Genomic DNA, 12395 nt, shown 5'->3' with positions numbered 1-12395 from the left:
TGAGGAGGATAGAGGGAGCACCCAGTGACAGAGGCACATGCTCCTTATGACAGACAGTGGACATTATGTAGTTTGATATTTTGTAGTCAGCCTGCGGGCCATACTTAGGACAGACAGTCCAATTTTGTACTCTGATATTATGATGATATATGATATGCATCGATATGATGGGATGCAATGTGTGATGACTGATGTTACTTTCCATGTATGGATGACTTATGCACTGTTGATGTATGAATTGTGGAACATGTATGGATGTATATATTTTTTTGCTTATGCATTTTTGATGCATTGATAATATGAAATGGATAAAATGCTTGATGTAATGCAAATGTACTAACCAATGAATGCAGAATGCAGCATATGTATGGAGAAATCAGAGCACTAGACCGAACTGACTATCCGAACTGACAGAAGAAGTGTTAGTAAGAAGAAATGAGACAGAGGGAAATTAGTGACGAAGAAAAACTTGCTTTCAGTAATGCACTTTGTAGGTGAGAACCTTTATTTTAATATAGAAAAATGGATGCGTAGCATCATGGCATTGAAGGCCAGAGCTGAAATGCAACCCCTTTTTGCAAACAGACAGACACATCATAGACAAACAACAATCACAATCAAGAAAAAGACCATGATCCATCCCGGTCACTCTAAATCACTCAGTGACATCATCAAGCAACATAGGAACATGACCGAAGCCAAAGATAAATCAATAAAAATATAAGATGCACAAATTCAAATCAAACAAACACCTTGATCTTCATTGTCAAAAGTTGAAAGTGCTGATATGACGATCATGCTGTCTGGTTTCAGGGAATGTGGTACCCCGTCTAAGACAAGACACAGTCTGGTTTCGAGTATACCACACCCTGTATAAGACCCATGATAGTATGCCAAGGACAAATGATTGTGAGGTTGATTGATATGACAATTTTGATCAGTTTGAATGTCTGGCTTGATTGAAAAAGTTTATCTGTTTAAGCGTGATTTCATTAAAAGTGCAACGTGTGATTGCGAGTTGTTGGATGTATACTCAGTGATCTGGCTATGCACAAAAAGAGATCCTTTATTGCAAAATGTGTGTTTTTGGATTTTAATGTTTGTGAAATGTTTTTTTTGGTCATTTTTTTAGGACTTTATATGACTTTTTAGGGATTTTTTCAGGACATTTTTAAATTTTTATGAATTTTGTTTTCAGGACATTTTTCAATTTTTTTTTGAATTTTTTTCAGGACTTTATTTGATTTTTTTTTTAAGAGACTTTTTTCAGGACATTTTGCAATTTTTATGAGATTTTTTCAGGACATTTTTCAAATTTTTTTGGATTTTGCCCCCAGTGTCTAGCAAGGCAAGGAATATGATAGGTGAATAAATAGGCTTGCTGAAATGATGGTGGATAGAGGGAAGACAAAGGCCTTTTATCATGGAGACAATGCAGATGCAATTTTCAAGGGCTATGGCGTGATGGGACAAGAGACTGGATATGACAATGTAAAGCAGCGACATGGCATGAGGGACATGTCAAGAGGTTTTGGAAACCATGTTTAAATTTTGGGTCCTTATGTCAGATCAAGATCAAGGGACAAAAAAAGTGTATGGATAGTGATAAGATATGGATAAGATAAGCAAGACCAAGAATGGATAAGGGACATGGACTGAAGGTTGGGATTAGCTAAGGGATAGTGGCAGAAAGTTGCAATAAGATAGGGAATATGGATGAAAGGTTGTAATAAGCAAATGGATAAATGACCAAAAGCTATGATGGACTAAAAGCTGCAAACAAGATGCATTATTCTCATGACAATCCTCAGCCTTGTCAAGATCAAATGTGGAAAGGGAAAATGAACATGAGGGATGATAGGACAAGGAAGGGTAATAGGACATGAAGGAGTATGACATGGGGTCGATAAGATAATGGAAGAATGAAGGACAAAAGGATATGATAGGATAAAACCTACCCCCAAGTGTGGTGTGCAAGAAGTTCATAAATTACGCATGATGCCTGTTTGCCAAGTTTTCATCATGGTACTTGCCCAAGGCACCTGTTTGCCAGGTTTTCATCAATGGAAAAATTATTTTTCTTTACTTTTTTCTTTTCTTTTTTTTTTTTCACTTTTTTTTTTATTTTGCATTTTGACTTTTTTTTTTTTTTTACTTTTTTAATAGAAGATGGACACATGATAGGGGATGGAAGAAGGACTCAAACATCTTTTTGTTTGGATAGTAGCCTTGAAAAAAAAAAATGGACCATGACCTTTGAAAGTATGCTCAAAGACGTTGGTAGGATAAGGACATGGAAAATGAGATGAAACTAAGGCGAGGATTTATGCAAAGGATTGGACCAGAGGGATCGAAGGATGGAAAATATGAATTGGATAATGGATAGGGTATTGGAAGAATTGGGCTTCAGTGGATGGAAATGAAGGCAAGATCGACATTGGCACACACCTTGAGGGGTGATGGACCGATGGAGGAAAGACGTATTTTGGAAATTGAGATTTGGATGGAGGAATAGCTTGTGATTTCGGGACATAAGGGCCCAAAACGGATGAAGAACGTGATGGAGGAACAAATTTGAGAGGTTTGGATGGAGGAATAGCAACTTTGGATGCCAAGTTGGATTTTTCTTTAGGCTTTTGTGCTTCAAGGAGCCGCTTAGGGATCCACATGGTTTTTGATTTTTCATGCTTTTGTGGTTCCTTGGAGTGCATTGCTTGCACAAGGGATTTAGGAACCCATATATATTTTGACTTTCCTTTATTTTGCTTAGTGGGCCTTTGTGGCCTTTTGGAAATTTCTTTTTCTTTGTTTTGACATGTCAATTAGATTGGACATGTTGATCCTTGAATACATGTGGATTTTTAGACTTATGACTTTTATGCTTGGCATCCAAATTGCTTGGAAGAGGGAATGAATGTCGGTGTGGATGGGAATGATATGGAGGCCTATGGGATGGATGGAAGGTTCTCCAGGATGTGTGCCTTTGCTGATGTTGCATAGGAGATGGAAGGATATAGGGACCTAGAATGGATGGAAGCGATGATGAGGAAGGTGGACATTTGGATTTTGACTTTGAAGGGATACCAACACCTTGAGTGTGAGCTTTGTAGCCATGACCATTAGTATATTCTTTGATATGGAGGGATTCTTTCTCATGAAGGTCTACTCCTTTGCCTTTATGAATATCTTGACTTGTAGGATACCCTTTTCTTTGGGAAGAAGACACGAGTCCATTATGAGGTGGATATGATATGAGAGAAATAATGAGATCTTGAAGTGGACCGGATTGCACCAAAGTGGAAGAACCCATTGTTAATGTCAGGGGTTCATGAACATCTTGTACTGACACATTAGAATCCTGAGGGGGATTAGGATCATGAGGGGGACTAGGATTGTGTAGTGGACATGGTTCAATGACAGGGTCTTCAAGAGATGGAATGGGAGAAATAATGGGATCATCAAAAGAAATGCAATCTTGGAGTGGATATGCTGGATTAGGACAAGGACATGGAGGAACAAAAGGATCTTGTGGAGGATCTGAAGGAATTATTTGATCTTGACAAGGAGGAAGATCATTGGAATCCTCTTTACAGGTGCTTTGCTCTTGACTTTCAATAGGATCATCAAAAAGGATGGAAAGGATATCTTGATCTTGCTCAGGGAATGGAGTGTCAATGGGATTTGAAAGGACATTGTTTTCATGAAATGGAAGGGGATCGTTTGGGATTGGAGGGACTGGGATATCTTGATCTTGCTCAGGGAATGGAGTGTCAATAGGACTTTGGATAGGATGGACAAGAATAGGGGAATCATCGTGAGTGTCTGGGAAAATGGGATCCTGGTCAACAATTGGATGGGATGATAAGGTTTCAGGATCTTGATCTTGATTTTCTTTAGGACTCATTTCTTCGTGCTCTAAATTATCCTCTTGACATGGGGTTGGACTTTGGATATGCATGGAGGATTCTGACAAGGAGTCAATGTTTTGGCATGAAGGAAATGCACTTTCAACATTTGTGATGGATTCTGACAAGGAATCAATGCTTGAACATGAGGAAGAGGGACTTCGAATGGGGTCCTCTAAAATAGGTAATGGCAATAAAGTGCATGGTGGCACTGGGTCTTGTATTTCTGAAACATGACAAGGATGTGCATCATGAATTGGATTATCATGGCAATCAATTATGGATAGCCCTTGGATAATTGCATCCTTGGATGTATTATTTGATGAGGACAATATAGAAGGTTCTTGTGAAACTTCTAAAGGTGTAGGGATAGATGCCACTGGAGAGTCAATTTGTTTGCGGGGGGATGAGGCATTGCTAGACATAAGTGTATTATCTTGATCTTCTTCAAAGAATTCACTTGGTAGTTTCCTTAAGATCATTGCAATAAAGCCACCTTTCTTTCGAGGTTTTGACATGATTGGATCTGGAATTTGAACTTGTTTTTTGTTTGATGTCATGTTTTGATATTGGACTTGGTTCAATTGTTCCGACATGTTTGAAACTTGGGTTCGTGTGTGCTGCAACCTTTGTTTTTGAATGTTTGGTCATGGTTTTTGACATTGATATTCCACCATTGGGTGAACCATTTGTTGACATTGTATAGTTGGTTGGACATATTGTTGAAATTGGACCATTGGTTGTGTTGGTTGCATATGTTGGACAATTGGTTGTGATGGTTGAAAATCTGATTGATAGTAAACACCTTCTTGTTCTTGTTGTGGAGGCACATAATGTTGTTGGCTCTTTTCTTGAAATTGTTTCATCATCTCTATTTGGGAGAGAAGAGCTGGTATGTCTGATCATTCGATAAGAGACCTTACATCAATTGGCTCAATATTTGGATTTTGACCTGGAAGTTTTCGAAACATTTTGGACATTTGTGATCTACTCTTCTCAATGTTTTTCACTCTTTGTTCCAATATCTCTTCTTCTTGAGCTAGTTTCTCCTCTAGTTTTTGTATTTGGAGACTTGTTTCATCATAAAAAGTTTGATCAATATTGCCTTGTTGTTGGGTTGGATAAAATTGTGATTGCATTGTCGGTTGATATGTCAAACTTTGTTGCATCATTGGTGCTTGGAACCTTGTTTCAATTGACATGTCACTATGCAAATGCAATATTTTTGGAATTTTTCAAGGATAATGTATGATATGCAACTAAATGCAAACTAAATGAATGAGAATGCAATCTATGCTAAGAATGCAACCTATGTTTTTTGGTTGTTTTTCAAGATTTTGACAAACATTTTGGAATGCAAATCTAAGAAAGAGACCCTTAGGAAATTGAAATGATATCTAGACCTCAAAGGACAAAAGGACCAAGTGACAATAGGACAAATTGACAATGTCTCCCCTATATGCTTGGATACTAAGCTAGGTTTGACGAAATGACATTGATGACAAAAGGACAAAAGGTTTGATAAGGTCTAGACTTCTTAACATTGACTTAGGGTTTATCAAAGATTCAGATTACTCAAGGATGACAAAACCTAGTTTTTGAGACTATATGCAAAAGGACAACTAGTATGAAAATGACTAATATGATATGATAATGACCTAAACTTAATGAAGAGACTTAAGGTATGCAAATATGAATGTATGATAATGGTATAACTTTAATGCAAGAGGACACATGCAAATGGATGACTTTTATTGATATGCAAAAGAAGTATGACTTAGGTGAAACCTAACCTTGGTACTTGATAATGAACTTTGCAAAATGCAACCTAGGATGAACCTAAATGCAAGTGACATGAATGTTAAGACAAGATTTTGAATGATGTTTGACAACCATGTTTGAAGATATGTTTTGAACCTTGTTGAGCTTTTGTTGAATGAATGTCTCTTGTGTTTAATCTTATGTTGGATCAATTTGTTTTGCTTTTTGAAATGGGATACAATTCAACTTTTGACAAGCAAAGAATACAAGATATTGCAACTTAGACTCAAGACAATCATGCTCATTTCCACATTTCTTATGGTAGGCAAAGACATTAGGTACTTGAGAGGTAGACTCATTATGGGATTCAAGGAGAATACATAGATGCTTGACCCCACGGGCTCCCCTCCATGGCACTCACTTCTCAGGGCAGCCAAGCATCAATCCCCATGGAAATCTCCCCATGGTGAACTTAGTATCTCTTCCAAGTATCCAAATTTGTCCTTCTCAAGCAACTAGAAGGGTTTTTGGCCTCTAAAAACAAGGTGTTTAGTAAGGATTTCTGTTAAGCATTACTCCTTGATGTCACGCAAGCGTGATTCAGACATTAAGCCCATCAAGATACCAAACAAATGTAGTCGTGCAAGCATGATTTAGACCAAGAGGCCCTACTTAGATGTTGATATGAGAAAGAGTCCAAGGGTCATCACTTCCCAAGTAACTGCAATTCCCACATAATACTTCCTTCAAAGCTTTCGCTCATCGGGTATTTTTTTATAGTGAGTTAGAATGCCAAGGAATTCTAGCCATACTCACTTTGGGTCGTTCCCTTCTCACGATTATCACTTGCTTGCAAAAGCAAAGTGGTTGGGAAGGCAGGCCCTCTAAAGGAGACAAACAATCAAAGACATGAGCATGGTATCGAAGATCTGGATTTCTGATCACCCTAAGAAGGATGAGAGCATACTCTCCTACTCCAATGTCATACTCAACAATCAAAGCAAACAAATGTTCATTCCAACCTATTTAGAAATCACTAGGTGCCTAAAAATTAAATGCAAACACAAAGTTTGATTGTTTCTCCAAGGCAACCTGCAAAAACCCAAGTTAGAAGTTTAATATGCTTATTCTTTGACTTTCAAATCTGCACAAAGCATGTTAGTAGTTTGTTTTATTGTCTTTTCCATGCGTATGCCAAGATTCTACATAGATAATTAGTACCAAAATCCAACGCATAGAAAATAGAATGCAAAAACACAACAAATTTCAAGTAAACACTGCATTTTTTTACCTCTGTTCTGGACTTTACATAGGCACAAAACTTATGACACAGGCACAGAACCCATGACACAAGCATATAATGTCATCTACACAAGCACAAAATGCTCAACACAGGCGCAGGTTGCTTCACACAGGCGCAGAAGTCTCGAGAAAACCCTGCACGATCCTGTTTTTGGGTTTTTGGCCTGCAAAATCAACTTGAAAGCACTCAAAAACACCATAAAGTGGTTAGATGGTTAGTGTTCATGTCGGGTTCACCAATTAATGTAGCATAGGAAATAGGAAATCATCACAAGACAAGATAAACATAATACTAGTCATTAGCTCAATCACAAAACTAAATGCAATGAATCTATCCTAAGACACATTCAATAGAGACATGAGATAAAAACATTCAAAAACTAAATATTATGCAAACCGGATGATGATTTGAATGCTCCTTTCATGTGGCTCCATTGTTCTTCTTTCCTCTTCAAACGGTTTGGTTGTGGATCTCACCTACAAGTGCACATACATGATTGAAAGCAAGATTGACATTGATTATTGATCAAGAGTACTAGAAGCATAAATTTGATAGTCTGATTAAGGATTATTCTCCTTATTAGCCAAGATTGAAGAAATTCATCCAATTTATAAAAGAATTGGAGAGATGACAAGATTAGCATGATAGTGATTCGAATGGAAATTCAAATCAAGAATAGCAAAATTATGACATGTCTATGACAAATTGCTATGCAAGGGTTTATGACAATTTATGACAAATTCTATGTCAAGAATTTATGACAATTTATGACAAATTTCTATGCAAGGATTGATTGATTGTCAATTATGACAAATTATGACAAATTTCTATGTCATTTCCATGAATTTAGGAGAGAAATAGGAGGAAATTGAAATTAGGAAATTAGAAAATTAAGAAATTAGAAAATGAGGAATTTAGGAATTAAGAAATTGATGGAAATTAGAAATTAGGTAAATTAATTAATAATTTGTCATTTATTAATTAATTCACAAAGAGGAATAATTAGCCAATTAAATGAACATTTAATTGCAATGAGAAGACTTAGGATAAATAAACAATTTATCAATCCTAAAGGAAGAAATGACACACACAAGGTTAAATGATTAAATCACGAAACCCTAGAAGATGAATTAGGTCTTGATGAAAGATAATTGACTCAATTCGATTTGATCTGATCATAATTTTGAATTGATAATTGACCAATGTGATAAATGATTTGATTAATAAATACACCAATTGATGAGGAACAATGACAAATTGATCCAAATTGACATGATTGAAAAGGACAAGGATCGATGACGAATCGATCGCAATGTGACAAGATTGACAAGGACAAAAATCGACCAAAATCAAGACTGAAGATTTGTTATTGGCAAGACCAAATTTGAAAGCGAGACAGATGAAGAATGCAGAAGAAGGACTCGATGCTCACAAATGATAAAGACCAAGTGCGTGACATAGGAGAAATGTTAATGCGATGCAAAAACCTAAAATGAGGCAATGCGCAAATGTTAAAGTATGATCCCGCAAGCGTTGACCATTTTTAGGTGTCTACAATATCTTCTGGAGTGAAATTACCCTTGGCATTAATCTTCTCCATGTTCATTCGGAAAGACCTGATTGCATCCTGTGTGCTCAACCCACAAATTCACAACTGCCAATCATGGTTAGGGTTAACCACCTTGTTATCATTAACTATGCTGCACTGGAGATCCTAGAGTTCATAAATAGAGGTCTTTGCATCAGTGATCACAGAATTGAAGGTAAGCACTTGCCACATTATGGTTTTCTTTAGCACAAAAAGCTGACATTCATCCACCACCAACTTGATTGAGTGTTCTGTCAAAAACCTGGTAACTCCATATTCTTCTATTTTGGCAAACAAAGGTAAGATATTCTGCCATTTGTGCTCCTCCTTCTCCCACGACACAAGCTGATTTTGAACTTCAGCAATAAGGTCCTGTATTTCATCGCATAGCCTCTAGGAGTCGGTAATGTACTTCTCGCCGTCCTTGATTATTCCCTCAATCCATTTCTCCATAGCTTCAACAATACTCTTGGCCCATTGAACTTGACTCATTAGCTTTTTATTTTCCAATGAAGTTGGGTTGAAGTTCTCTATAGCATGAGATATTGGGAGTGCCCCAAGGCAACCAATACTATTGATGAACTAGGCCAGAATGTTTATGTTTCGCTTTAGTTCTCTCTTTTCTTGCCCATCCTTCTTCGACCTAGTGAGCATTTTCTTTGCCGATACCTGCAAGAAATGATTGTCTATGTCTCTACTCATGTTTCCCAATTCCACCTTTGTGATCTCAAAATCATTGGGGCTAGCCTCCTTGTTTTCATCCTTGGGTTTATACGAGGTGATTTTAGCAACCCATTTTCCAGTTCCTTCATCATTGTCTAGGCAAGCGGCAGTCTTGAACCTTTTACGCTTTGGATTCTTCTCTGTGTATTTAATGACCATTTCCCAAATCAGAATAATCATAGGAAGAAAACTCCATTTTTTGTTCACCAAGGTGGTCAACCACTTAGGAGTTGCACTAGAACTAGTGGTTCCTTTGATCATCTTGGAAGGTGGTGTCATATCCATAGTCACCATATGAGAATCTAGCGCACTAGCAACATCGTCATCCAAGTCTTTAATTTCAAATATCTGAGCATCAAGAATGATATCTTTCACCCCTGTATCCTTTTCCTGATCCATCTTCCTTTGGGCAGCACTTTGGGACCGGGTATGTTGGGGAGTGCAAAAATCCAAAGTTGAATTAGACCTATGTCTAAGCTGGGGTGACTTGTTATCCTTACTTGCACGAACAGGCATAGAAGCATTGTTAGAAAGACGCTTTGGTGAAGGTAGAGGATCCTTATTACTTCTCGTAGAATTAGACTTAACACCTAATTTCATTGCTTTCTTATTGGCCACCCATGCCGCGGTGCTCTCCAAAACTCCTTTGGTCCTTAATTGTATATCATCATTCTCTTCCTCATCCTAGTTAATTGGAGGCATTTCAACTTCTGCATGGGCTAAGTACCCTGGTTCGAATAGCTCTAGATAATCCTCTTTGAGCCCCTTAGTATCCAACTTTATCTGCAATGAAACAACTTATTCTAACACCAATCTCATGTTTCCCCTTTTGAATACTTCAAGTTCATCTGTACAATCTTCCCAGAAATCCTCTAACTGTGGCATGGGAAGGTACGGCATTAGACCAAGACTTTCAAAAAATCCCTTATTATCAAAATCTTTCCTTTCAGGATATAGGGAAAAATTGAAATTCCTGAGGTTTGCTCCTATACTCAAAGTGTCAGACATTGAACTGCAGGACAACACACCCAATTGGATGGGAAAATGACCTTCCCATTTGTCCCTGGGCTGTGCATTTTTTATTGTAGAGGTTAGTTGCCTGCATATCTCCACTAGAACAAAGCAATCTAAACAGAAGTGAGGGAGCTTGAAGGGCTCCTCTTCAAAACCGCCTACCTGTATGTAACAGAAGCGTGGAAACTGGATATAAAAACTACCAAACCTCTTTAACAGAGCCTGTGCATCTTCAGAGATTCTTTTGGCTTTCATATTCTTCAATTCATGACACAAATCACCCAGAAAAGCATTGTGCACCCTTCTGAAATCCTATAAAGCTTTATCCTTTTGCAGCATGGGATAGAACTCATATACGGGAACATCCTCCTCAATGAGTTGTTTCTGTATTCCAACCAACTCCTTAACACAAGCCAAACAATACAAGAGATATGAAGACATAAAGAAGTTCTATTTGAACTATTTAGCCAAACTCAGTTGTTCTCTCATTGAATTGGCAATCAATTCAGCCCAATCCAAATATTGCTTCCCTTCTAAAACCAGTTGCACATAGCAATAAATCCAGTCCTCAAAGCTATAAGCTTCAGCAGATCCTCTGGATCGGTGCAACAAAAGCATTACATCATGAATGTGAGGCAACAAGTGATTCTTATTAGGATTCTCGGGGTAACCTGAAACCACCTCTTTGAGGAACCTTCAATAATAATTTTGCTACATTGTTATGGTGTCCGATTCTATCTATGTTGAACTTGGTGATTGACTGAGCAGGGGAAAAGTTGGAGAGCTAGTAATAGAGTATCTTGAAGACTAAGGAAATTACTTCATGATTTATGGCAAGAAGGGTTTCACCATTGTCTCTCCTAATGGTTTCAGACATTGGGTCGTATCTAGCAATACATTCCCGAATCAATTCTAGGCAAGGAATGGCTGGGGGAAAAGTTGAGGCTTCTACGAGACCACTACTCAAAATCTCCACACCAAAAGACTTGTCAATTCCCTTGAACACCCTCTCTTTCAAAACCTCAAGGTTTTCCCCTTTTAGGTCTTTATCGCTAACTATGGGTTCAGTGGATGCCAGGCTAAAAACGTTCCCAAACAAATGTAGTGTGGGCTTCATAATTTTAATCAATAAGCCTAAATCGGTTACAGAAAAACTTTTTGTAAGAGAGAAAATGCAAGCAAAAAACCATTGGAGAGGACACGAAAAAGACTCACCTTCACAATTGAACAACCAGACGATGGCTACCAACAAACAAGACTCCTATCCAAGAAAAACAAAGACACAGCAGCGAGGAACAAATGCAGAGCACTAACAATCCTTCATACCTTATTAGTGAAGGCAATGATATGGAAACATTGAATGCAATAATTCCAATTTTCAGTCCGAGTGTGTTGATTTTGTGGATTAGATATCGCATGCATGCATTGAATGCATGGCGGCATTTTTGAAGTAACTGCCAGTTCCTAAAAAGATTACTTACTTCAAAAAACCAAGGATTGACGTCACTTAAGACATGGTTCTGCCTCCTCATATTTGGCAATGAATGCACCATCAAATCATTAAAACTCATGGGACCCACCAACTTCAAACACATATGAACATCCTGAACAGACTTCATGGGCATTCAAGTAGTTCAAGATGTACGCCGCACTCAAGGAGAATTTTGCCGAGAAAACAAATAATATCAAGCTGCTGACCACTTGTGCTATATTGAACATGTTGAACATGTTTGAACCTCTTGAACTTAGTTCAATGAGTTCAAAACCTGGAGAGAAATAAAGTAACATATCACTGAACAAGAAACTTTTAGAGAGCCGCTACAAGACACTTAGAGAAAATATTAGTATGAAAAACCTCCCTGAACACCTAGGAACCTATGGAACCTAAATGAACCTATTGAACCTGGTTCAAAATGGTTCAACATGTTCATAGTGTTCAACCAATTATCTAAACTTGAATTTTATGATTGAAAAAGGATTTATAGATGTACTAAGAACTTTGAACTGAGGTACCACAAGAAAGATTAGGACTCCAACTAAAAATCTTAAAGGATGACTCACTCTTATCATGAGGAATAAATGACACAGTAACATTGGCTCT

The sequence above is a fragment of the Cryptomeria japonica genome, chromosome 4, assembly GCF_030272615.1.
Source record: "Cryptomeria japonica chromosome 4, Sugi_1.0, whole genome shotgun sequence".
NCBI lineage: Eukaryota > Viridiplantae > Streptophyta > Pinopsida > Cupressales > Cupressaceae > Cryptomeria > Cryptomeria japonica.
The sequence above is the reverse complement of the archived record's forward strand: the minus strand, read 5'-3'. Positions refer to the sequence as shown.